Raw genomic sequence first — 25,358 nt, forward strand, 5'->3', positions numbered from 1 at the left:
GAGCACCATCCCTATGCCATGAAGGCTGTCAGAAGTGCACAGTGTGAAGATTGCTTGGAGATGCACTGCGCATGTCCAAGCAATCTTCCTGCTCTCTGGTGACCCGGATGTTGTCATGACGACATCGGGTCGTCATGGCAACACCCGGGAAGCCTTTGCAGACTGCGCTGGAAGCCGGAAGAGGAGGTGAGTATCGCCGATCACCTCCCCTTGCCCCCGCAATGCCGCGATCGACTTCGATCGACTTCGATCGCAGCATCACGGGGGTTAATGTGCTGGGAGCGGTGCAGGACCGCTCCCTGCACATAGTACCGGGTGTCAGCTGTGACAATCAGCTGACACCCGGCGGCGATCGCGCCCGCACAGCCTGTGTGCGCGCGCGATCGCGATGACGTACTAATACGGGTCTGGCTCTTAAGTCCCAGGGCACAGACGCGTATTAGTACGTCAGATGTTATTAAGGGGTTAATGAGAAAAAAAATGAACTTTTTAGAATTTACCAAATGGCTGCAATGAAACAAAGAGTGAAACATTTAAAGGGGTCTGAATACTTTCCGTACCCACTGTATACTCGAGCATATACGGTAAGTCATCAAATTGAATGAAAATATGTTCACTCATTTGTATTCTATAGTGTAACATGCTGCTCACATTTATCCAGAAAAACATTAACTTTCAGAAATTAAATTATTACTTTCATAAAGCATTATACTGTAAGTCAACTGAAATTATTGGAATTCATTACAAGAACTGAGCACCATATTTTCATACTAGCATTAATATACTAGTGCTATGCACCAGCTTCAATATATTGAATATAACAGTATTGCACATGTCCTAATCCAAGAACAGTGTCAGTTTTAGTGGAGTAAATTCAGTGTGTCAGATTTTACACTGGAATAATATCTGCAAATGTTGTTTTTAATATAATAATTCTCCATTTTTGTGTTGAATGTTGCTCACGGTCATCAATCAAATGTAGCTCACAAGATATAAAAACTGGCTATGCTCTATAGTAAGCAGGTATAGTAAATCCTGTACATACAACATGGGCCTTTGAACGTTTTGTTTTGGATTCACAGCACATTGATTTTACCCCATTGTCTTACAATGAGGAACCTAAAGTAGAATGCTCAGCATAACTTTAGTTTTCTTTTAGCATGAACATTTTCTAAGCAATACCATACTACAAAATACTCCCACAAATGTGGGTCATTGATTGCAAACAAGATTTGTTATTTTGCAACCCCCAAAAAGTATTTTTTCTTAGGAAATTCATTCAAGACCATGTTGCAAACCTGAGTACAATGAAAATTGTCATCTAAACAAGTTACAAAACTAACTCTTGGGGTAAAAAACAACAACAAATGTACATGTTCATATGTAAGACACAGCTAAATTAGTGTAATGATCTAATTCAGGATAGTGTACCATGCTGCAAGGTCTGTTTTGCACCACATGTGGACTTGAACCCTATACAGCCACCTGCTAGAAGCAGCAATCCTCTCTATCGACCTTTTAACTAGTCCTGCAATATGACATGATAAAAGCCAAATCAGAATCTCAATTTGCAAACACTTTATCCTAAGTCACATTGCAGGACTCATTAAAGGGTCAATAGTGACTTGAAGGATTGCTGCTTCCAACAGATGACGCTATAGAGTTCTAGTCCACTTCCTCTCTGAAGAGGCAATTTGCATACTAAATTTCCCAGTGGAGCATTGCCGGCAAATAAGCTTCCTTACATTGGCATGCCAAGGCTGGTATGTCACTCTCCACAAGGAGAAACATTACCCCTTTCCAGGTCATCCCCCAGGTTCCCTCACTTATGTTTCCTTCCTTTGAAGTCCACACCATCAGACTCTTTAAACCCTTCTCCCTGCGAGTGGCAGTTGTGTATCGCCCTCCATGTTCCTCCCGCCAGTTCTTGGATCACTTTGCCACCTGGCTTCCTCACTTTCTATCCTGTGACATCCCCACCCTCATCATGGGCGACTTTAACATCCCCATCGATGATCCCCTCTCCCAATCTGCCTCTCATCTACTTTCGCTAACCTCTTCATTCCGTCTCTCACAGTTTACTAATTCTGCTACCCATGAAGACGGGAATACTCTGGACCTGGTTTTTTCCAGTCTCTGCTTGCTGGATGACTTTACCAACTCCCCTCTCCCGCTCTCGGACCACAACCTTCTTTCCTTCTCTGTTAAGAATTGTCTCCTTACCCGGGACACCCGCACTTACCACACTTATAGGAATACACGTACCATTAATACCCAGCAGCTTATGGACAATCTCCACACATCTTTAGTAGAGATGAGCGTTGTTCTACTCGAACTGTTCGCCAATCTCAAATTCGAGCTGTTTTGGGCGGTGTTCGAGCCGTTCGGCGAACACGAACAATTTGAGAAAAATTCAGCTGTTCGAGGTTATGTTCGATAACTGTTCGTGCACCAAAATCATAACTGGATTTTTTCTCAGTAATGATGAAAATTAATGTTAATACGCAGTTTGAGTGTACAGCGGGGTGGGGGGAGGGGCAGGGGATGGATCTCTGCAGGAACAATGAAGATCTCCATTTTTTTTTCTCTTTCCAGCATTTACAGTGGGGAGGTGCAATCTGTCAGCCTATCAGCAGCGCATACACGGAGCGAAGTGCTTTTTTTCACACAAGCAAGGGCATGTGTCATTGGCAGTGTATGTCACATGTCCTTGCCCTATAAGACCAAGCCATTTTCCCCGTCGCCACCATTTTCTCACTGCTGCAGCTGCGTGTTAGACGGCACCGCTGTTGCTGTGTGTGCTATACCTTGTTAATTTCAAGCCAATTTTCGCACAAATCTACAGATAGCTTGGGAGTAGGGAATAGTTGTGATTGCAGTCCTTTTAAGGACTAGGTTACAGCATTTCCTACGACTTTTATCAGGCAGGTCTGTGCTCTTAAATAGATAGGTTGTGGGAGTAAAGACTAATTCTAATTGGAGTCCTTTTCAGGACTAGGTTACATCAGTTCCTATCAGTTTTTGCCAGGCAGGTCTGTGCCAGTGCTGTGCAAGTTTTTTTCACAGCATTTGGCTGAATCTAGCAAAGCTAATCCTTTTTGGCCTATTGCAGAGTGTGTTAGTCAGTGGAGTAGCCTATCTGTGTTGCAAGATATACCACCTGTGTATAGAATACCAATTTTTTTACTGCACCTAGTGAAGTAAAATCTTTTGGGCATAGCATCATTCTATTAGTCCATCTATACTGACCTCCATCAGGTTGCAAACTGAATCTAATTTTTTTCTGCATCTAGCTCTGAAAAAATATTGGGCTTCTAGCTGTGTGTGGGTCTTGTTCTATTAATCCATCTATACTGACCTCCATCAGGTTGCAAACTGAATATAATTTTTTTCTGCATCTAGCTCTGAAAAAATATTGGGCTTCTAGCTGTGTGTGGGTCTTGTTCTATTAATCCATCTATACTGACCTCCATCAGGTTGCAAACTGAATATAATTTTTTCTGCATCTACCTCTGAAAAAATATTGGGCTTCTAGCTGTGTGTGGGTCTTGTTCTATTAATCCATCTATACTGACCTCCATCAGGTTGCAAACTGAATGTAATTTTTTCTGCATCTAGCTCTGAAAAAATATTTGGCCTTCTAGCAGTGTGTGGGACTTGTTCTATTAGTCCACCTATACTGACCTCCATCAGGTTGCAAACTGAATATATTTTTTTCTGCATCTACCTCTGAAAAAATATTGGGCTTCTAGCTGTGTGTGGGACTTGTTGTATTAGTCCATCTATACTGACCTCCATCAGGTTGCAAACTGAATATATTTTTTTCTGCATCTACCTCTGAAAAAATATTGGGCTTCTAGCTGTGTGTGGGTCTTGTTCTATTAATCCATCTATACAGACTTCCATCAGGTTGCAAACTGAATATAATTTTTTTCTGCATCTAGCTCTGAAAAAATATTTGGCCTTCTAGTAGTGTGTGGGACTTTCTCTGTTAGTCCATCTATACTGACCTCCATCAGGTTGCAAACTGAATATATTTTTTTCTGCATCTACCTCTGAAAAAATATTGGGCTTCTAGCTGTGTGTGGGTCTTGTTCTATTAATCCATCTATTCTGACCTCCATCAGGTTGCAAACTGAATATAATTTTTTTCTGCATCTAGCTCTGAAAAAATATTTGGCCTTCTAGTAGTGTGTCGGACTTTCTCTATTAGTTCATCTATACTGACCTCCATCAGGTTGCAAATTAAAAATAATTTTTATCTGCATCTACAGTACCTCTGAAAAAATATTTGGGCTTCTAGCTGTGTGTGGGACTTGTTGTATTAGTCCATCTATACTGACCTCCATCAGGTTGCAAACTGAATATATTTTTTTCTGCATCTACCTCTGAAAAAATATTGGGCTTCTAGCTGTGTGTGGGTCTTGTTCTATTAATCCATCTATACAGACCTCCATCAGGTTGCAAACTGAATATAATTTTTTTCTGCATCTAGCTCTGAAAAAATATTTGGCCTTCTAGTAGTGTGTGGGACTTTCTCTGTTAGTCCATCTATACTGACCTCCATCTGGTTGCAAACTGAATATATTTTTTTCTGCATCTACCTCTGAAAAAATATTGGGCCTTCTAGTAGTGTGTCGGACTTTCTCTATTAGTCCATCTATACTGACCTCCATCAGGTTGCAAATTAAAAATAATTTTTATCTGCATCTACAGTACCTCTGAAAAAATATTTGGGCTTCTAGCTGTGTGTGGGACTTGTTGTATTAGTCCATCTATACTGACCTCCATCAGGTTGCAAACTGAATATATTTTTTTCTGCATCTACCTCTGAAAAAATATTTGGCCTTCTAGTAGTGTGTCGGACTTTCTCTATTAGTCCATCTATACTGACCTCCATCAGGTTGCAAATTAAAAATAATTTTTATCTGCATCTAGAGTACCTCTGAAAAAATATTTGGGCTTCTAGATGTGTGTGGGACTTGTTGTATTAGTCCATCTATACTGACCTCCATCAGGTTGCAAACTGAATATATTTTTTTCTGCATCTACCTCTGAAAAAATATTGGGCTTCTAGCTGTGTGTGGGACTTGTTGTATTAGTCCATCTATACTGACCTCCATCAGGTTGCAAACTGAATATATTTTTTTCTGCATCTACCTCTGATAAAATATTGGGCTTCTAGCTGTGTGTGGGTCTTGTTCTATTAATCCATCTATACAGACCTCCATCAGGTTGCAAACTGAATATAATTTTTTTCTGCATCTAGCTCTGAAAAAATATTTGGCCTTCTAGTAGTGTGTGGGACTTTCTCTGTTAGTCCATCTATACTGACCTCCATCAGGTTGCAAACTGAATATATTTTTTTCTGCATCTACCTCTGAAAAAATATTGGGCTTCTAGCTGTGTGTGGGACTTGTTGTATTAGTCCATCTATACTGACCTCCATCAGGTTGCAAACTGAATATATTTTTTTCTGCATCTACCTCTGAAAAAATATTGGGCTTCTAGCTGTGTGTGGGTCTTGTTCTATTAATCCATCTATACAGACCTCCATCAGGTTGCAAACTGAATATAATTTTTTTCTGCATCTAGCTCTGAAAAAATATTTGGCCTTCTAGTAGTGTGTGGGACTTTCTCTGTTAGTCCATCTATACTGACCTCCATCAGGTTGCAAACTGAATATATTTTTTTCTGCATCTACCTCTGAAAAAATATTGGGCCTTCTAGTAGTGTGTCGGACTTTCTCTATTAGTCCATCTATACTGACCTCCATCAGGTTGCAAATTAAAAATAATTTTTATCTGCATCTACAGTACCTCTGAAAAAATATTTGGGCTTCTAGCTGTGTGTGGGACTTGTTGTATTAGTCCATCTATACTGACCTCCATCAGGTTGCAAACTGAATATATTTTTTTCTGCATCTACCTCTGAAAAAATATTTGGCCTTCTAGTAGTGTGTCGGACTTTCTCTATTAGTCCATCTATACTGACCTCCATCAGGTTGCAAATTAAAAATAATTTTTATCTGCATCTAGAGTACCTCTGAAAAAATATTTGGGCTTCTAGCTGTGTGTGGGACTTGTTGTATTAGTCCATCTATACTGACCTCCATCAGGTTGCAAACTGAATATATTTTTTTCTGCATCTACCTCTGAAAAAATATTGGGCTTCTAGCTGTGTGTGGGACTTGTTGTATTAGTCCATCTATACTGACCTCCATCAGGTTGCAAACTGAATATATTTTTTTCTGCATCTACCTCTGAAAAAATATTGGGCTTCTAGCTGTGTGTGGGTCTTGTTCTAGTAATCCATCTATACAGACCTCCATCAGGTTGCAAACTGAATATAATTTTTTTCTGCATCTGGCTCTGAAAAAATATTTGGCCTTCTAGTAGTGTGTGGGACTTTCTCTGTTAGTCCATCTATACTGACCTCCATCAGGTTGCAAACTGAATATATTTTTTTCTGCATCTACCTCTGAAAAAATATTGGGCTTCTAGCTGTGTGTGGGACTTGTTGTATTAGTCCATCTATACTGACCTCCATCAGGTTGCAATTTGAATATAATTTTTTTCTGCATCTAACCCAGCCAATAGTTTTGGCCTAATACCACAGTTTGGCCACTCAGCTCTGCTCGGTTACCATCCATTGTTTTTTTGTGCAAACAACTCCAGAGTTGTGAATTAGTTAACCACCAAAATGAGTGGAAAAAGGCCTGCTGCTGGTGGAAAGGGGAATAGGCGTGTTGGGAAGGGGAAAAAAGGTTGTGTCCGTGGGGTAGGTGTTAAAGCAACAGTAACATCTGCAGAAGAAAGACCATCTTCCAGCCAAACTAAAATGTCTACTTCTTTTAGCGGACAATGTGATAAGATCCCTTTCTTACGGCCACGCCAATCGCTACGAATTCCAGATGAGGCACAAAAACAGCAGGTGCTTCAACGGATATCAAGTGCTCCTTTAAGTGGGCTCTCCTCCACATCAACTTCAACATCACAAATACTCCAGTCCTCAAAGGTGTCACCCAAATCGCACTTGCTTCCTCACAGCTCCCAAATCTCCAGCTGCCCGTCTGAGTATGAGGTAGAACAGATGGTTGAGTCTGCAGAGCTGTTTACTCATACTATAGCCTGGGAATCAGAGGTCGACTCCAGCGCTTCTGTGAATCCAGACGAGGAAATGATCTGCACTGATGCCCAGAATCTTTATGAGTCGGATCCAGGACCAGACGCAGAAGGTTCTGACCATAATGTAGACCCTCATTCCCAAACTGTAACTCCTGTTGGTGGAGACAATGAGGAAGACGATGATAAGACTCAAATACCTGATTGGAGCGACAACTTTAGTTTTTTGTCAGGGCAGGAACAGGTTGGCTCTGAGGACGACGGGTGTGATAACACACAGGGTGATGATGATGAGGTTGGAGATCCCACTTACTGTCAACCCACAGTCAGCCAAGAGATGAGGTCAGCAGAGGAGGTGGAGGAAGATGCTAGTGACGACGAGGTCAGGTTGCGCCTTCCTGGACAGAGACGTAGTACTGGAAGCACGTCAACAACTGCATCCTCAAACACAACTCTGCCTCTCACCACAAGTCGTGGTGGCTCTTCAGGTCGCATGGGTGCTAAGCCTTGCATAGCCTGGGCATTTTTTCAGATCGATAAAGATGACCCAACTCGTGTTATCTGTAACATTTGTCAGCAAAAGCTAAGTAGAGGCCAAAAAATACATAGTTTGAGTACTTCATGCATGAACCGGCACATGGACATGAAGCATAAGTTGCAGTGGGAAGCTCAGTGTGCTACAATACGGCCTAGCCGGCCGGGCCAACCACCGTCTGCCATATCTTGTGCATCCGCGGCCTCTTCATCCTCTGTGACTGGGGGGACAGCAGTCACACCTGGTTTGGGGCGCAGACCTGCCACCTCTTTACCCGCAACAGCCAGCGTGATTGGCAGGTCATCATTTTCTTTGGAGGTGGTAACACCAGCTGGTGTTGAGCGCTGTCCGACATCGATAGCACCACCTTTGGATCAAGGCAACCTAACATGTCCGCCTGCATCTTCCTCACAGACCGGCAGTTTGCCGGGGACACCCTTATCAACCCCGTCTAAGCACAATAGCCAGCCCTCGGTCCCTCAGATGTGGACAAGTAAAAGACCATTTCCTCCTAGCCATGAGAAAGCTAAGAGGTTGAATTTCACCATCTGCAAGCTCTTGGCTACAGAAATGCTGCCTTTCTGCCTGGTGAACACAGAGGATTTTCGAGACCTTATGTCCGTCGCAGTGCCCCAGTACCAGATGCCCAGTCGGCACTACTTCTCAAAGAAAGGTGTGCCTGCGCTCCACCAGCATGTCGCACACAACATCACCGCTTCTTTGAGAAACTCTGTGTGTGACAGGGTGCATTTCACCACAGACACTTGGACGAGTAGGCATGGACAGGGGCGTTACATGTCGCTGACTGGGCACTGGGTAACTATGGTGACAGCAGGACAAGGGGCTGCTGTCCAAGTCTTGCCGTCCCCACGAGTTGTGCGTCAATCCTCTTTATGTCAAAGTTCCTCCACTGCTTCTGCCTCCTCAACCTCCTCTCGGTCTTCCACCTGCACCCAAAGCCTGTCTGGTCATGCCACAAGCTTTCTAACTGCGCAGAAGGGATCCTGCACACCTCCTTACTATGCTGGCAGTAGGGCTCAACGTCATCAGGCGGTTTTTACTTTGAAATGTCTGGGAAATGTGAGTCACACAGCTGAGGAGTTGTGGTCAGCTCTGGAGAACCAATTTCATGAATGGCTGTCTCCACTGGACCTGAAACCAGGGAAGGCCGTGTGCGACAATGCTGCAAACCTGGGTGCGGCCCTTCGCCGGGGCAATGTCACACACGTGCCTTGTATGGCTCACGTGTTGAACCTGGTTGTCCAGCAATTTTTAGCCCACTATCCCAGACTAGATGGCCTTCTGCAGAGGGCACGGTCGCTGTGTGCTCACTTCCGCCGTTCGCATCCCGCAGCTCAGCGACTTACATCTCTACAGAAGTCGTTGGGCCTGCCACTTCACCGGCTAAAATGCGATGTGCCTACCCGGTGGAATTCAACTCTGCACATGTTGCAGCGACTGTGGCAGCACCGACAAGCCCTGGTGCAATAAATTCTGACGTATAGCCTGGGCCAACGAGATCCAGAGGTGGGGCAAATCACGCTGGAGGAGTGGTCTCAGATCAGGGACCTATGCACCCTTCTGCACAGTTTTGAAATGGCGACGAAGATGTTTAGTGCTGATGATGCCATTATCAGCATGACTATTCCACTGATTTACATGCTGGAGCACATGTTAAACAGAATTCGGAGTCAGGTGGTGGCACAAGAGGAGGTGGAGGAAGTAGAGGAGGAGGAGTTGTATGCGGAAGGGCTAACATCTGCAAGGTCCAGACGGTCGGCAGCACCAAGGCGGCAGGCATGTGAGGGTGGGGGAGATGGTTTTACCAGGGCGCATGGTAGCAGCCAAACTAGTGAGGAAGGTGCAGGAGCCCAGGAAGAAGTGGAGGACGAACTGATGGAAGACTCATCAGATGAGGGAGACCTTGATCACATTTCTGTTGTGCGAGGTTGGGGGGAGAGGACAGAGGAAGGAAGCATGATTGTTACCTCGCCACCAACACAACAGGGACTTGGTGCTCCTGGATGCGCAACACACATGAGTGCCTTCTTGCTGCACTACCTGCAACATGACCCTCGAATTGTGAGAATTAGAAATAATCCTGACTACTGGGTTGCCACACTGTTAGATCCCCGGTACAAAAGTAAATTTGCCGAAATTATTCCTGCCATAGAAAGGGATGCACGCATGCAGGAGTATCAGCAGAGACTGTTGCAGAATCTTACATGTGCTTTTCCACAAAACACCAGTGGTGCACGTAGTGAATCTCACAGTTCCAACTTGCCAACCGTGGGACCGTCAAGTGTTCAGCACTCAAACCGTAACAGAACCACAGTATCTGCTGGTAACATCAATTTTGCGGAATCATTTCACCACTTTTTTAGCCCATCCTTTGCAAGGCCACAGGAGACAAGAAGTCTGACACATAGTCAACGCCTAGAGACGATGGTACAGGAGTATCTCCAAGTAAACATTGAAGCCACGACTGTGTCACTGGACCCTTGCTCTTTTTGGGTTTCCAATCTGGATAAATGGCCGGAGCTAGCCACTTACGCCTTGGAGATCTTGTCATGCCCCGCAGCCAGCGTTCTGTCTGAACGTGTGTTCAGCGCTGCTGGTGGTGTGCTGACAGATAAGCGCACGCGGCTCTCCACTGATAATGTAGACAGACTCACGTTCATAAAGATGAACAAATCATGGATCCGAAACGACTTTTCTACCCCTGTGTCATCCTGGGGAGAGTAAAAGCTTGATGATTGGTTAAAATCACCCTACCAACCGTTTTAAGCTTTCAAATTACTAATCATGTTTATCTGTATCTTGACTGGAAAATAATTTGGGCTTTGTAGCAGTGTGCAGCACTGATCCTATTAGGCCATCTATAATAAGCTCCACCAGATTTAAAATTAAAAATAATTTTTAGCTGCATCTAGCCCGGAAAATAATTTTGGGGCTCCGAGATGCGCAAGACACATAAGTGCCTTCTTGCTGCACTACCTGCAGCATGACCCTCATATTGTCAGAATTCGAAGTAATCATGACTACTGGGTTGCCACACTCTTAGATGCCCCAAACTTTTCGATCAACCTTTTCATTTTAATAAAGACCAAAAAAATGGTCATTTTTGAAATTATAAGCATTAGCAGGTTGTTAGAAACTGAAATCAAACAGTTTTCAACTCAAAACTTTATTCTATGTGATGTTGCATTTTCACATAGGACTCCTTGTTCGAAAGGAGCTTCTGAACTCTCTCGTCCATTGAATTTGTCAGGTTTTGGATGGTTTCTGCTTCAATTGTTTTGCATGAGGACAGAATACCCTCCCAGAGCTGTTGCTTAGATGTGAACTGCCTCCCGCCATCATAGACACTCCTTTTAATGATGCTCCAAAGGTTCTGAATGGGGTAGAGGTCAGGGGAGCATGGGGGTCACACCATAAGTTTGTCCCCTTTTATGCCCATATCAGTAAGAGATGCAGATGTTTTATGTGCAGCATGAGATGATGCATTATCATGCAGAAAAATGATCTTGCTGTGAAATACACGGTTGTTCTTCTTGAACCATGGCAGGAAGTGCTGTTTGAGAAAATCCACATACATTATGGAGTTCATTTTTAGCGCCTTCAGGGATCCTAAAGGGGCCGACAATCTCTCTCCCCATGATTCCAGCCCAAAACATTACTCCACCTCCTCCTTGTTGGCGCTGTAGCCGTGTTTGCGTGGGGTGTCCATCAACCAGCCATCCTCCACTCCATCCATCTGGACCATCGAGCGCTGCACGGCACTCATCCGTGAACAAAACAGTTTTGAAATCAGTCTTCATGTAATGTTTGGCCCACTGGAGCCGTTTCTGCTTGTGTGAAGTGGATAGAGGAGGTCGACAGGATGGCGTATGCACAGCTGCAAACCTCTGAAGGACCCTGCATCTTGTTGTTCAGGGGACGTTGGAGGCACAAGCAGCTTCAAAAACTTGTCTGCTGCTATGACAAGGCTTTTTTGACGCTGCTCTTTCAACCTGACGTAATTGCCTGTAGGAAAGAGTCCTCAATTTGCCCTTATCAGCACGCACACGTGTGTACTGTGAATCAGCTACATACTTCTTGATTGCCAAGACACTTCATCCTGATCATCGCACAATGTTGATTGTAGTCATGCCTTGACCTAAACACTCCACAATTTGTTGCTTCTCAGCAGCCGACACATCCTTTTTCTTTCCCATTTTGGCAGAAAATGTAGGCTGCTTAATAATGTGAGAGAGCCTTCTTAAGTAGTCTTGCCTTTCATTGGACACACCTGCCAAACTAATTAGCACAGGTGTCTGCAATTGCTTACAGTGATATAAAGAGCCCTGACACACATCACCATCAATGAGTTTAACTGACAAACAAACAAATTCTTCCCTTATCACTCCTAAACACTTTTTGCATAATAATTTGGAACGCAGTGTACATGTGCTTTTCCACAAAACACCAGTGGTTTACGTAGTGAATCTTACAGTTCTAACTTGCCAACCGTGGTCTGTATGGAATTGTTCAATAAAGGGCCCAAAATTAAGATAACATAGATGGGAGAGGTCTCTATGAATAGGAATTCCTAAGTATTTGATACCCTGTGAGGGCCAGGCAAAGGGAAAGTTGGACTGGATGGAATCCTATATGGATTTGGGGAGGGAGACATCGAGGGCCTCAGACTTCGCTGCATTGATTTTAAAATTTTACCATGTAACAAAGTGATCTATTTCAGCCATAACAGCAGGGATGGATATATGTGATTGAGTGATATATACTAGGACATCATCAGCAAATAGAGAGCACTTGTACTCGGTGCCTCCCACCTCAATCCACCTAATATTGGGGTTATGGCGAATTGATGAGAGCAGGTGCTCCGTCACTAGGATGTATAAGAGAGGGGACAGAGGACATCCCTGCCTTGTCCCATTGGTGATTGTGAAAGGTGATGAAAATGTTCTGACGCACCCCCTGGGCCTTGGGACACCCGGAGCCGGACCCTTTTTGGTGGATGCTGGTGGTTGTAGTCTTCGTGGCGGCGACCCGGTTCCGTGGCTCAGGGCAGTCAAACCAGTGGCGGAACTATTTATGTGGTTTTGATGTTTAAATGTCCGACTACGCCACCCGTGGATTGCGGTCAGAGTGAACCGCCGCTACAGGGCAGACCGCTGAGGCTGGTGTTGTGGGTGCAGCAGAGCGTAGCATAACTCCCCACGGGAGGAGTATAGCCTCAGGGCAGTGTATGCGGAGGATGGGGGTGATGGTGCAGGGCAGCAGCAGTAACGACACGGAGTCAGTGATGCAGTCCAGGGCCTTTACTCACAGTTCTTATTATCCAGACCACGTCTGCAGGTAACGGCTGCCCACGTCGTACTGTGCTCACCAGGTGAGGGGCTCAGACAACTCCCAGATAACTTTGGAGCACTTCACAGGACCCCCTTTGTGTGTCCTTTGTCTGGCCTTTCTTACCAACACTTCTGTCCGGCTGCCTCGGGCCTCCTCTTGGTAAACTTGGCGCCAGTTTCCCTGACCCTATGTGGTGCCTTCCTAGCGGGTGTAGCGAGGGGCTGCGCAACATAAAATGTCAGAGCCTCCGGTTTCTAGCTGAGGGTCGTTTCCTGCCTCCACTAGTTCGGGGACCGGTCTCCCCCTTTGGCCTGACCCCTCCACGCAGGTGGATTCGGGCGTGCGGTGGCGACTCGCCCGTCCGCACCCCTGGGATCCCTTCATTCCTCGTTCCTGGAGCCTTCTCCGCTCCTCTTCCTTCCTTCTCCCTCTTCCAGGCCTGGGCCTCTGTTACTAGGCCCGCCTCCGGAGCAGAGCTCATGCAGAGCCCCTGCTCCCTGCCACTTCTGCTCAGACTTCTCTGCACTGAACTAAGATGGTGCCCACCTTTTATACTCCCTTCTCAATGCACCCAGGAACTGCTTCCTCCCTGCTCCTGCACTACAGGGTTCCCCTTCCTCAGTGTTCCCTCCCCCCACTCCAGCCAGGGACAGGGACTGTCATGCCCATCTCAGGGGCATATTGGTCGCCCTGCCCCACGGCAATGTGGTGTAATGCATGCAGGTGTCGGGTCCTGATCCACACTCCATCCTTACCTGAGAGTGAGATATCACACCTCTGGGTGAGGTGCAATACGTCTGTAGCAACCGAGCCCTCAGGGTGCTACAGTTCCATTTATCTTCAGCCTAGGTGACGTATTGCGATACAGGGCCGTGATTTTGGCTATAAAAGGGTCCCCTAGACCCCTACCCCAAGCTTTTTAAGAGAATCATATATGGCGTGCCAGGAGACTCTATGGAATGCTTTCTCAGCATCCAACGAGAGTATCTAATTACAAATTTTTAACTGCATCTAGCCCAGGAAATACTTTGTGCCTAGTAGCAGTGTCTGCTAGTCAGCGGATTATCCCGGCTGTTAAGCAAGCTACACCACCTGTAGTTTAGACACTTAATTTTTTCAAAGGAAATGCTTCGGGACCATGGGATACTTAGTGAAGAGCATCAGGAGGCACCCCAAGGCATAGGGGCTGGGACTGGCAGTAGGATGCCTTGCGGTGGACAGCCGAGCTCGATCCTTATAAAAGCTTTTTAACTGCAGCAGCTTTAGTGGACGCTACTGGAGCTGGAATTACCGCGGCTGCTGGCATGAGACTTGCCCTCCAATAGATCCTTGTAAATGGATTTAAAGTGTATTCATTCAAATTAGAGAGACAATTTAAATTAAAAAGCTTAGAGCTGCCTCCACCACAGGGGGGCTCGCTCGACCCACCAGCGGACAGGCACCAGTATTGGAAGAGGGGGGCTGGCCGTCAGGGTTCACCGCGGCTCTGGCACAAACCCGGCGACACGGAGGTGGCACGGGCAGGAGCGGACTGGCCGTGTCGGCTTCTCACTTTTTGGATTTTAGAAGGGCATGACATGCCTATATCTGTGTCTCCCCCTCCTTTTACTCCTCCACCTCTTTTATTTTCGCATGACTATATGTACTTGTCACTTTTCCATGTGTTAGTTATGTCTTCTGAGCAGTTTGTCAGCTTTTGGACACCTTTGAAGGTGTTTTCTATGTGTTTCTATGTGTTTTTGTTTGCCTGCCATTGGTTTTAACGGTGTTCGAAGGTGTTCGACGAACAGTTCGACGAACAGTTCGGCGAACACACGGGTGTTCGACGAACCGAACCGAACTCGAACACTACGGTTCACTCTGACCGCAATCCACGGGTGGCGTAGTCGGACATTTAAACATGAAAACCACATAAATAGTTCCGCCACTGGTTTGACCGCCCTGAGCCACGGAACTGGGTCGCCGCCACGAAGACTACAACCACCAGCATCCACCAAAAAGGGTCCGGCTCCGGGTGTCCCAAGGCCCAGGGGGTGCGTCAGAACATTTTCATCACCTTTCACAATCACCAATGGGACAAGGCAGTGATGTCCTCTGTCCCCTCTCTTATACATCCTAGTGACGGAGCACCTGCTCTCATCAATTCGCCATAACCCCAATATTAGGTGGATTGAGGTGGGAGGCACCGAGTACAAGTGCTCTCTATTTGCTGATGATGTCCTAGTATATATCACTCAATCACATATATCCATCCATGCTGTTATGGCTGAAATAGATCACTTTGTTACATGGTAAAATTTTAAAATCAATGCAGCGAAGTCTGAGGCCCTCGATGTCTCCCTCCCCAAATCCATATAGGATTCCATCCAGTCCAACTTTCCCTTTGCCTGGCCCTCACAGGGTATCAAATACTTAGGAATTCCTATTCATAGAGACCTCTCCCATCTATGTTATCTTAATTTTGGGCCCTTTATTGAACAACTCCATACAGACCACGGTTGGCAAGTTAGAACTGTAAGATTCACTACGTGAACCACTGGTGTTTTGTGGAAAAGCACATGTACACTGCGTTCCAAATTATTATACAAAAAGTGTTTAGGAGTGATAAGGGAAGAATTTGTTTGTTTGTCAGTTAAACTCATTGATGGTGATGTGTGTCAGGGCTCTTTATATCACTGTAAGCAATTGCAGACACCTGTGCTAATTAGTTTGGCAGGTGTGTCCAATGAAAGGCAAGACTACTTAAGAAGGCTCTCTCACATTATTAAGCAGTCTACATTTTCTGCCAAAATGGGAAAGAAAAAGGATGTGTCGGCTGCTGAGAAGCAACAAATTGTGGAGTGTTTAGGTCAAGGCATGACTACAATCAACATTGTGCGATGATCAGGATGAAGTGTCTTGGCAATCAAGAAGTATGTAGCTGATTCACAGTACACACGTGTGCGTGCTGATAAGGGCAAATTGAGGACTCTTTCCTACAGGCAATTACGTCAGGTTGAAAGAGCAGCGGCAAAAAAGCCTTGTCATAGCAGCAGACAAGTTTTTGAAGCTGCTTGTGCCTCCAACGTCCCCCGAACAACAAGATGCAGGGTCCTTCAGAGGTTTGCAGCTGTGCATGCGAAATCCTGTCGACCTCCTCTATCCACTTCACACAAGCAGAAACGGCTCCAGTGGGCCAAACATTACATGAAGACTGATTTCAAAACTGTTTTGTTCACGGATGAGTGCCGTGCAGCGCTCGATGGTCCAGATGGATGGAGTGGTGGATGGCTGGTTGATGGACACCCCACGCAAACACGGCTACAGCGCCAACAAGGAGGAGGTGGAGTAATGTTTTGGGCTGGAATCATGGGGAGAGAGATTGTCGGCCCCTTTAGGATCCCTGAAGGCGCTAAAGATGAACTCCATAATGTATGTGGATTTTCTCAAACAGCACTTCCTGCCATGGTTCAAGAAGAAGAACCGTGTATTTCACAGCAAGATCATTTTTCTGCATGATAATGCACCATCTCATGCTGCACATAAAACATCTGCATCTCTGGCTGATATGGGCATAAAAGGGGACAAACTTATGGTGTGACCCCCATGCTCCCCTGACCTCTACCCCATTCAGAACCTTTGGAGCATCATTAAAAGGAGTGTCTATGATGGCGGGAGGCAGTTCACATCTAAGCAACAGCTCTGGGAGGGTATTCTGTCCTCATGCAAAACAATTGAAGCAGAAACCATCCAAAACCTGACAAATTCAATGGACGAGAGAGTTCAGAAGCTCCTTTCGAACAAGGGGTCCTATGTGAAAATGTAACATCACCTAGAATAAAGTTTTGAGTTGAAAACTGTTTGATTTCAGTTTCTAACAACCTGCTAATGCTTATAATTTCAAAAATGACCATTTTTTTGGTCTTTATTAAAATGAAAAGGTTGATCGAAAAGTTTGGGGGATCTAAGAGTGTGGCAACCCAGTAGTCATGATTACTTCGAATTCTGACAATATGAGGGTCATGCTGCAGGTAGTGCAGCAAGAAGGCACTTATGTGCCTTGCGCATCTCGGAGCCCCAAAATTATTTTCCGGGCTAGATGCAGCTAAAAATTATTTTTAATTTTAAATCTGGTGAAGCTTTAGTATAGATGGCCTAATAGGATCAGTGCTGCACACTGCTACAAAGCCCAAATTATTTTCCAGTCAAGATACAGATAAACATGATTAGTAATTTGAAAGCTTAAAACGGTTGGTAGGGTGATTTTAACCAATCATCAAGCTTTTACTCTCCCCAGTATGACACAGGGGTAGAAAAGTCGTTTCGGATCCATGATTTGTTCATCTTAATGAACGTGAGTCTGTCTACATTATCAGTGGAGAGCCGCGTGCGCTTATCTGTCAGCACACCACCAGCAGCGCTGAACACACGTTCAGACAGAACGCTGGCTGCGGGGCATGACAAGATCTCCAAGGCGTAAGTGGCTAGCTCCGGCCATTTATCCAGATTGGAAGCCCAAAAAGAGCAAGGGTCCAGTGACACAGTCGTGGCTTCAATGTTTACTTGGAGATACTCCTGTACCATCGTCTCTAGGCGTTGACTATGTGTCAGACTTCTTGTCTCCTGTGGCCTTGCAAAGGATGGGCTAAAAAAGTGGTGAAATGATTCCGCAAAATTGATGTTACCAGCAGATACTGTGGTTCTGTTACGGTTTGAGTGCTGAACACTTGACGGTCCCACGGTTGGCAAGTTGGAACTGTGAGATTCACTACGTGCACCACTGGTATTTTGTGGAAAAGCACATGTAAGATTCTGCAACAGTCTCTGCTGATACTCCTGCATGCGTGCATCCCTTTCTATGGCAGGAATAATTTCTGCAAATTTACTTTTGTACCGGGGATCTAACAGTGTGGCAACCCAGTAGTCAGGATTATTTCTAATTCTCACAATTCGAGGGTCATGTTGCAGGTAGTGCAGCAAGAAGGCACTCATGTGTGTTGCGCATCCAGGAGCACCAAGTCCCTGTTGTGTTGGTGGCGAGGTAACAATCATGCTTCCTTCCTCTGTCCTCTCCCCCCAACCTCGCACAACAGAAATGTGATCAAGGTCTCCCTCATCTGATGAGTCTTCCATCAGTTCGTCCTCCACTTCTTCCTGGGCTCCTGCACCTTCCTCACTAGTTTGGCTGCTACCATGCGCCCTGGTAAAACCATCTCCCCCACCCTCACATGCCTGCCGCCTTGGTGCTGCCGACCGTCTGGACCTTGCAGATGTTAGCCCTTCCGCATACAACTCCTCCTCCTCTACTTCCTCCACCTCCTCTTGTGCCACCACCTGACTCCGAATTCTGTTTAACATGTGCTCCAGCATGTAAATCACCGGAATAGTCATGCTGATAATGGCATCGTCAGCACTAAACATCTTCGTCGCCATTTCAAAACTGTGCAGAAGGGTGCATAGGTCCCTGATCTGAGACCACTCCTCCAGCGTGATTTGCCCCACCTCTGAATCTCGTTGGCCCAGGCTATACGTCAGAACGTATTGCACCAGGGCTTGTCGGTGCTGCCACAGTCGCTGCAACATGTGCAGAGTTGAATTCCACCGGGTAGGCACATCGCATTTTAGCCGGTGAAGTGGCAGGCCCAACGACTTCTGTAGAGATGTAAGTCGCTGAGCTACGGGATGCGAACGGCGGAAGTGAGCACACAGCGACCGTGCCCTCTGCAGAAGGCCATCTAGTCTGGGATAGTGGGCTAAAAATTGCTGGACAACCAGGTTCAACACGTGAGCCATACAAGGCACGTGTGTGACATTGCCCCGGCGAAGGGCCGCACCCAGGTTTGCAGCATTGTCGCACACGGCCTTCCCTGGTTTCAGGTCCAGTGGAGACAACCATTCATGAAATTGGTTCTCCAGAGCTGACCACAACTCCTCAGCTGTGTGACTCACATTTCCCAGACATTTCAATGTAAAAACCGCCTGATGACGTTGAGCCCTACTGCCAGCATAGTAAGGAGGTGTGCAGGATCCCTTCTGCGCAGTTAGAAAGCTTGTGGCAAGACCAGACAGGCTTTGGGTGCAGGTGGAAGACCGAGAGGAGGTTGAGGAGGCAGAAGTAGTGGAGGAACTTTGACATAAAGAGGATTGACGCACAACTCGTGGGGACGGCAAGACTTGGACAGCAGCCCCTTGTCCTGCTGTCACCATAGTTACCCAGTGCCCAGTCAGCGACATGTAACGCCCCTGTCCATGCCTACTCGTCCAAGTGTCTGTGGTGAAATGCACCCTGTCACACACAGAGTTTCTCAAAGAAGCGGTGATGTTGTGTGCGACATGCTGGTGGAGCGCAGGCACACCTTTCTTTGAGAAGTAGTGCCGACTGGGCATCTGGTACTGGGGCACTGCGACGGACATAAGGTCTCGAAAATCCTCTGTGTCCACCAGGCGGAAAGGCAGCATTTCTGTAGCCAAGAGCTTGCAGATGGTGAAATTCAACCTCTTAGCTTTCTCATGGCTAGGAGGAAATGGTCTTTTACTTGTCCACATCTGAGGGACCGAGGGCTGGCTATTGTGCTTAGACGGGGTTGATAAGGGTGTCCCCGGCAAACTGCCGGTCTGTGAGGAAGATGCAGGCGGACATGTTAGGTTGCCTTGATCCAAAGGTGGTGCTATCGATGTCGGACAGCGCTCAACACCAGCTGGTGTTACCACCTCCAAAGAAAATGATGACCTGCCAATCACGCTGGCTGTTGCGGGTAAAGAGGTGGCAGGTCTGCGCCCCAAAACAGGTGTGACTGCTGTCCCCCCAGTCACAGAGGATGAAGAGGCCGCGGATGCACAAGATATGGCAGACGGTGATTGGCCCGGCCGGCTAGGCCGCATTGTAGCACACTGAGCTTCCCACTGCAACTTATGCTTCATGTCCATGTGCCGGTTCATGCATGAAGTACTCAAACTATGTATTTTTTGGCCTCTACTTAGCTTTTGCTGACAAATGTTACAGATAACACGAGTTGGGTCATCTTTATCGATCTGAAAAAATGCCCAGGCTATGCAAGGCTTAGCACCCATGCGACCTGAAGAGCCACCACGACTTGTGGTGAGAGGCAGAGTTGTGTTTGAGGATGCAGTTGTTGACGTGCTTCCAGTACTACGTCTCTGTCCAGGAAGGCGCAACCTGACCTCGTCGTCACTAGCATCTTCCTCCACCTCCTCTGCTGACCTCATCTCTTGGCTGACTGTGGGTTGACAGTAAGTGGGATCTCCGACCTCATCATCATCACCCTGTGCGTTATCACACCCGTCGTCCTCAGAGCCAACCTGTTCCTGCCCTGACAAAAAACTAAAGTTGTCGCTCCAATCAGGTATTTGAGTCTTATCATCGTCTTCCTCATTGTCTCCACCAACAGGAGTTACAGTTTGGGAATGAGGGTCTACATTATGGTCAGAACCTTCTGCGTCTGGTCCTGGATCCGACTCATAAAGATTCTGGGCATCAGTGCAGATCATTTCCTCGTCTGGATTCACAGAAGCGCTGGAGTCGACCTCTGATTCCCAGGCTATAGTATGAGTAAACAGCTCTGCAGACTCAACCATCTGTTCTACCTCATACTCAGACGGGCAGCTGGAGATTTGGGAGCTGTGAGGAAGCAAGTGCGATTTGGGTGACACCTTTGAGGACTGGAGTATTTGTGATGTTGAAGTTGATGAGGAGGAGAGCCTACTTAAAGGAGCACTTGATATCCGTTGAAGCACCTGCTGTTTTTGTGCCTCATCTGGAATTTGTAGCGATTGGCGTGGCCGTAAGAAAGGGATCTTATCACATTGTCCGCTAAAAGAAGTAGACATTTTAGTTTGGCTGGAAGATGGTCTTTCTTCTGCAGATGTTACTGTTGCTTTAACACCTACCCCACGGACACAACCTTTTTTCCCCTTCCCAACAAGCCTATTCCCCTTTCCACCAGCAGCAGGCCTTTTTCCACTCATTTTGGTGGTTAACTAATTCACAACTCTGGAGTTGTTTGCACAAAAAAACAATGGATGGTAACCGAGCAGAGCTGAGTGGCCAAACTGTGGTATTAGGCCAAAACTATTGGCTGGGTTAGATGCAGAAAAAAATTATTTTGAATTTGCAACCTGATGGAGGTCAGTATAGATGGACTAATACAAATAGTCCCACACACTGCTAGAAGCCCAAATATTTTTTCAGAGGTACTGTAGATGCAGATAAAAATTATTTTTAATTTGCAACCTGATGGAGGTCAGTATAGATGGACTAATAGACCAAGTCCCACACACTGCTAGAAGCCCAAATATTTTTTCAGAGCTAGATGCAGAAAAAAATTATTTTTAATTTGCAACCTGATGGAGGTCAGTATAGATGGACTAATAGACCAAGTCCCACACACTGCTAGAAGCCCAAATATTTTTTCAGAGTTAGATGCAGAAAAAAATTATTTTTAATTTGCAACCTGATGGAGGTCAGTATAGATGGACTAATAGACCAAGTCCCACACACTGCTAGAAGCCCAAATATTTTTTCAGAGCTAGATGCAGAAAAAAATTATTTTTAATTTGCAACCTGATGGAGGTCAGTATAGATGGACTAATAGACCAAGTCCCACACACCGCTAGAAGCCCAAATATTTTTTCAGAGGTAGATACAGAAAAAAATTATTTTTAATTTGCAACCTGATGGAGGTCAGTATAGATGGACTAATAGACCAAGTCCCACACACTGCTAGAAGCCCAAATATTTTTTCAGAGCTAGATGCAGAAAAAAGTTATTTTTAATTTGCAACCTGATGGAGGTCAGTATAGATGGACTAATAGACCAAGTCCCACACACCGCTAGAAGCCCAACTATTTTTTCAGAGCTAGATGCAGAAAAAAATTATATTCAATTTGCAACCTGCTGGAGGTCAGTATAGAAGGACTAATAGAACAAGTCCCACACACTGCTAGAAGCCCAAATATTTTTTCAGAGCTAAATGAAGAAAAAAATTATTTTTAATTTGCAACCTGATGGAGGTCAGTATAGAAGGACTAATAGAACAAGTCCCACACACTGCTAGAAGCCCAAATATTTTTTCAGAGCTAAATGAAGAAAAAAATTATTTTTAATTTGCAACCTGATGGAGGTCAGTATAGATGGACTAATAGACCAAGTCCCACACACTGCTAGAAGCCCAAATATTTTTTCAGAGCTAGATGCAGAAAAAAATTATTTTTAATTTGCAACCTGATGGAGGTCAGTATAGATGGACTAATAGACCAAGTCCCACACACCGCTGGAAGCCCAACTATTTTTTCAGAGCTAGATGCAGAAAAAAATTATATTCAATTTGCAACCTGCTGGAGGTCAGTATAGAAGGACTAATAGAACAAGTCCCACACACTGCTAGAAGCCCAAATATTTTTTCAGAGCTAAATGAAGAAAAAAATTATTTTTAATTTGCAACCTGATGGAGGTCAGTATAGATGGACTAATAGACCAAGTCCCACACACTGCTAGAAGCCCAAATATTTTTTCAGAGCTAGATGCAGAAAAAAATTATATTCAGTTTGCAACCTGATGGAGGTCAGTATAGATGGACTAATAGAATGATGCTATGCCCAAAAGATTTTACTTCACTAGGTGCAGTAAAAAAATTGGTATTTTATACACAGGTGTTATATCTTGCAACACAGATAGGCTACTCCACTGACTAACACACTCTGCAATAGGCCAAAAATGATTAGCTTTGCTAGATTCAGCCAAATGCTGTGAAAAAAACTTGCACAGCACTGGCACAGACCTGCCTGGCAAAAACTGATAGGAACTCATGTAACCTAGTCCTGAAAAGGACTCCAATTACAATTAGTCTTTACTCCCACAACCTATCTATTTAAGAGCACAGACCTCCCTGATAAAAGTCGTAGGAAATGCTGTAACCTAGTCCTTAAAAGGACTGCAATCACAACTATTCCCTACTCCCAAGCTATCTGTATATTTGTGCGAAAATTGGCTTGAAATTAACAAGGTATAGCGTACACAGCAACAGCGGTGCCGTCTAACACGCAGCTGCAGCAGTGAGAAAATGGTGGCGACGGGGAAAATGGCTTGGTCTTATAGGGCAAGGACATGTGACATACACTGCCAATGACACATGCCCTTGCTTGTGTGAAAAAAAGCACTTCGCTCCGTGTGTGCGCTGCTGATAGGCTGACAGATTGCACCTCCCCACTGCAAATGCGGGAAAGAGAAAAAAAAATGGAGATCTTCATTGTTCCTGCAGAGATCCATCCCCTGCCCCTCCCCCCACCCCGCTGTACACTCAAACTGCGTATTAACATTAATTTTCATCATTACTGAGAAAAAATCCAGTTATGATTTTGGTGCACGAACAGTTATCGAACATAACCTCGAACAGCCAAATTTTTCTCAAATTGTTCGTGTTCGCCGAACGGCTCGAACACCGCCCAAAACAGCTCGAATTTGAGATTGGCGAACAGTTCGAGTAGAACAACGCTCATCTCTACTAGTGTTGTTCTACTCGAACTGTTCGCCAATCTCAAATTCGAGCTGTTTTGGGCGGTGTTCGAGCCGTTCGGCGAACACGAACAATTTGAGAAAAATTCGGCTGTTCGAGGTTATGTTCGATAACTGTTCGTGCACCAAAATCATAACTGGATTTTTTCTCAGTAATGATGAAAATTAATGTTAATACGCAGTTTGAGTGTACAGCGGGGTGGGGGGAGGGGCAGGGGATGGATCTCTGCAGGAACAATGAAGATCTCCATTTTTTTTTCTCTTTCCCGCATTTGCAGTGGGGAGGTGCAATCTGTCAGCCTATCAGCAGCGCACACACGGAGCGAAGTGCTTTTTTTCACACAAGCAAGGGCATGTGTCATTGGCAGTGTATGTCACATGTCCTTGCCCTATAAGACCAAGCCATTTTCCCCGTCGCCACCATTTTCTCACTGCTGCAGCTGCGTGTTAGACGGCACCGCTGTTGCTGTGTGCGCTATACCTTGTTAATTTCAAGCCAATTTTCGCACAAATATACAGATAGCTTGGGAGTAGGGAATAGTTGTGATTGCAGTCCTTTTAAGGACTAGGTTACAGCATTTCCTACGACTTTTATCAGGGAGGTCTGTGCTCTTAAATAGATAGGTTGTGGGAGTAAAGACTAATTGTAATTGGAGTCCTTTTCAGGACTAGGTTACATGAGTTCCTATCAGTTTTTGCCAGGCAGGTCTGTGCCAGTGCTGTGCAAGTTTTTTTCACAGCATTTGGCTGAATCTAGCAAAGCTAATCCTTTTTGGCCTATTGCAGAGTGTGTTAGTCAGTGGAGTAGCCTATCTGTGTTGCAAGATATAACACCTGTGTATAGAATACCAATTTTTTTACTGCACCTAGTGAAGTAAAATCTTTTGGGCATAGCATCATTCTATTAGTCCATCTATACTGACCTCCATCAGGTTGCAAACTGAATATAATTTTTTTCTGCATCTAGCTCTGAAAAAATATTTGGGCTTCTAGCAGTGTGTGGGACTTGGTCTATTAGTCCATCTATACTGACCTCCATCAGGTTGCAAATTAAAAATAATTTTTTTCTTCATTTAGCTCTGAAAAAATATTTGGGCTTCTAGCAGTGTGTGGGACTTGTTCTATTAGTCCTTCTATACTGACCTCCAGCAGGTTGCAAATTGAATATAATTTTTTTCTGCATCTAGCTCTGAAAAAATAGTTGGGCTTCTAGCGGTGTGTGGGACTTGGTCTATTAGTCCATCTATACTGACCTCCATCAGGTTGCAAATTAAAAATAATTTTTTTCTGCATCTAGCTCTGAAAAAATATTTGGGCTTCTAGCAGTGTGTGGGACTTGGTCTATTAGTCCATCTATACTGACCTCCATCAGGTTGCAAATTAAAAATAATTTTTTTCTGCATCTAGTTCTGAAAAAATATTTGGGCTTCTAGCAGTGTGTGGGACTTGGTCTATTAGTCCATCTATACTGACCTCCATCAGGTTGCAAATTAAAAATAATTTTTTTCTGCATCTAGCTCTGAAAAAATATTTGGGCTTCTAGCAGTGTGTGGGACTTGGTCTATTAGTCCATCTATACTGACCTCCATCAGGTTGCAAATTAAAAATAATTTTTTTCTGCATCTAGCTCTGAAAAAATATTTGGGCTTCTAGCGGTGTGTGGGACTTGGTCTATTAGTCCATCTATACTGACCTCCATCAGGTTGCAAATTAAAAATAATTTTTTTCTGCATCTAGCTCTGAAAAAATATTTGGGCTTCTAGCAGTGTGTGGGACTTGGTCTATTAGTCCATCTATACTGACCTCCATCAGGTTGCAAATTAAAAATAATTTTTTT

The sequence above is a fragment of the Phyllobates terribilis genome, unplaced genomic scaffold (genome assembly GCF_046119375.1).
Source record: "Phyllobates terribilis strain yellow unplaced genomic scaffold, ASM4611937v1 Scaffold_1__5_contigs__length_1240528914, whole genome shotgun sequence".
NCBI lineage: Eukaryota > Metazoa > Chordata > Amphibia > Anura > Dendrobatidae > Phyllobates > Phyllobates terribilis.